Source organism: Suricata suricatta, chromosome 1 (assembly GCF_006229205.1).
Source record: "Suricata suricatta isolate VVHF042 chromosome 1, meerkat_22Aug2017_6uvM2_HiC, whole genome shotgun sequence".
NCBI classification, from domain to species: Eukaryota; Metazoa; Chordata; class Mammalia; order Carnivora; family Herpestidae; genus Suricata; species Suricata suricatta.
Genome location: NC_043700.1, coordinates 190268127 through 190271175, shown reverse-complemented (window position 1 = coordinate 190271175; position 3049 = coordinate 190268127). Strand labels below are relative to the sequence as shown.

General features: G+C 50.2%; 1 pseudogene; it reads left to right on the top strand.

Moving 5' to 3' along the window:
* Positions 1 to 229: 229 nt before the first annotated feature.
* On the top strand, positions 230 to 3006 carry LOC115302564 (annotated as a pseudogene).
* Positions 3007 to 3049: the final 43 nt, after the last annotated feature.

Sequence of the window (3049 nt, the reverse complement as noted above, 5' to 3'; positions counted from 1 at the left end):
CCTGCGCGCACGCGCACACCCTTGCTTCCGGTTTCCGCGCGCGCTCACTGGCGGGCACGCACGCGCCCCAATCTCTGTTTCCAGCCCCTGAACGCTCGTGCTCGCGCACGTGCTCCTACACCAACCCCTTTCAAAACGCGAAGGTATCACGGAACTATTTTGAGAGGCGTGCAGCCTCCGTGCACTTTTACACACTCGTGTGACTTCCATTCAGATCACGATCTAGAACATGTCAAGGACCCACGAAGAGCTTCCTACCTTCCCTAGTTTCTTCGTGCTGCTTACAGTGAGACGAAAGAGAAGAGAAATAAACTGGAGGAAGGTCCCCGGAAATCTTGGTATTCTTGATGACTTTGGAGGTTCTCAGCCTCTTTCCACGTATCCCCCACCCTTGGTATTGTCAGTGTTTTACTTTTCAGGCACGCTAGTGGATATGCAGTGAGTGCGCGCTCTTTCTGGTTTTGATTTGCATTTCCCTGATGCATTGTGACCTTCAGCACCTTTTTATATGCTTACTGGCCCTGTGAAGTACCTGGCTCAAGTCTTCTGCCCATTTTTAAATTGAATTATTTATCTTTTCCTTATTGATCTATAGAAGTTCTCAATACAATTTGTATAGGAGTCCTTTGTCATATAGCTACTAAAAATATCTTCTCCGATTCTGTGGCTTTCAGTTTTACTCTCTTAATGGTGCTTTTGATGAACCCTTCATAATTTTAATAAATTCCAGTTCATCAAACAAGGAAAGTTTTGAGAGTGAAAGGGGACACTCTTGGGTAAACCATATAATTATTATGGACTATATAAGGATCGCATTACAATCATTAGAGATCATATGTCCAATGCCCGCCTAGAGGGACCGATGGAAACTGACACCTAGGGAGATGTGTTCAGGTTAACCCAACTTTCCCAATTGGAGGGACCAGGACCTAATGAAGGATGTGTCTCACTCCAAAACCTTTGGCATCACACAACCTCCATTCACTATCATATCGTTATAATGTTATCAGCACTCATATCCCCTGGTACTTTGGTATTTGCAAAACACTGTCATGCACATCATCTCACTTATGCGTCTTCCCACTGACATATTCAGGCTGGGTCGCTGGGCTTTATTTAGGAGACTGGAAAACGAAAGCTCTGATCTGTGGCGCTGTGCAAGCAGGGTCCCTCCAAATTCCTGCCGGCGTGGCACTGTTTGAATCTGCCTGGAAATAGACTCCATCCATTCCACAGTGGCCTCCTGTCAGCGCTCAACAGCTTTTTGTTAAATGAATATTAAAAAAGCATTTACCAGGGTGCTGCTGTTTTGCAGGTCCTGTAGGTGATGAGGACCAAGACCAGAACGTGTGCTCAAGAAACATCCAGTATGGTAGAGGTGCTTATATTTTAGGGAAGGAGGCCCTCACTCTAAAACATTCCCTAGGGCTCTTGAGTCCAGGCAGAGCGGAGGGGCTAAGGACAGAGCCGAATCAGAAGTGTCCCTTTTTCTTGGGTTGTTTACAGTCTGGTGAAGATAATGCAGGCAGGCTGGGTCCATGGCTCCAGAGGTGGGCTCTGCAGGACCAGCACTGTGAGCCAGAAAAAGTAAAAACAGAGTTCACTGAATACCGTAAGAATTTAGCAGATAGAATAGGAGACTCAGAAAGGAAAGGAGAATGATTATCTCCCTCACTTGGGGTTAAGGATTCATATTGGAAAGGGGTCTAGTGTATTCCTTCAGGAATCCAGGGCAGGGTCTGATCAAAGGCAAGTGGCAGGTGAATAAAGGTGTTATTCTATAGATCACGGAAGGTAGGGGGTATTGATGCCAGAATCAGCTGTTCAAAGCTAATGTCGTGGAACATGTTTGGGATCCGGCTCTTTTGAGATGTTATCAGGTGTTTGGGCGTCTAAGGCAAATATTCAGAAAATGATCAACTATCTTGTTGTCCCCTGGAAGTAGGAACACAGCTTCTTTGGCTTATTCAGATGTAAAATATAGAACTTGAGTAAATGAAGCTTAGCAGAGACAGAGCCTTTCTAAATAGGAGTCCCTTCAGCTCCCCTACCTCAAAAAGAGACCAAACACTACTGACCAGAACAACGCAAGGCAGCGAGAGAGAAATCCCCCCCGGGACAAAAGTCTGGGAGCAAGTGGTGGTGAGTACTGAGTTAAGATCCCCAGTTTTTGACTTCAGGTCCCCGAAGAGGAGCAGGTGCTGTAGTTAAGAGTAGAGACTGTAATAGACCCAAGATGGCTCAGGTTCAAAGGCTGACCCAAAGCACGGTTTTTAGCCAGTTGTTCATCTCACAGGTTTGCTGTGAAGTTAAGTGAATTAATCTAAGCACTTAGAGCAGGGCGTGCCTGGATAGTAGGTGCTGTGAACGCCAGCCTGTCTCATTCAAATACGAGGGAGGGAGAATTGCTGTCACTTCAAAAAAAAAAAGTAAGAGAAAAAGTAAAAGTAAAAGCCCTGGATGCCGTCGCGGAGGAAGGAAGCAAGAGCTTCTGCGCTCCCAAAGGCCTAAGAGCGAAGGGGGCGGGGGCGGGAAGCAGGTGGTCTCGTGCGTGCGCGCGCGCCCGCTACAGCCCGTTACGTGCGTGCGCGCCACGGCCTGATCCGAGGCGGGGCCGTAAGGGGCGGGGCCGAGCCGTGAACGTACCGCAGGCACGCCCACCGCTGGTGATAGAGCCGGAGGAGGCGGAGGTGCTGGAGCCCGAGGACTTCGAGCAGTTCCTGCTGCCCGTCATCCACGAGATGCGGGAGGACATCGCGGCGCTGACCCGCGAGCGCGGCCGCGCGCACGTGCGGAACCGGAGCAAGCTGTGGGAGATGGACCATATGCTCGTCCAGATCAAGACGCAGGTGGAGGCCTCGGAGGAGAGCGCCCTGAACCATCTCCAGAATCCCGACGACGGGGTCGAGGGCAGGGGGACCACACGGTGCGAGAAGGCGGATCGCGAAGATGGCAGAGATGTTGGCGGAGCTGGTGCGGCGGATAGAGAGAAGCGAATCGTGGTGAAGGAGGGCGGGCGGTGGGTCGGGGGCCGAGACGGGGCTAGGTC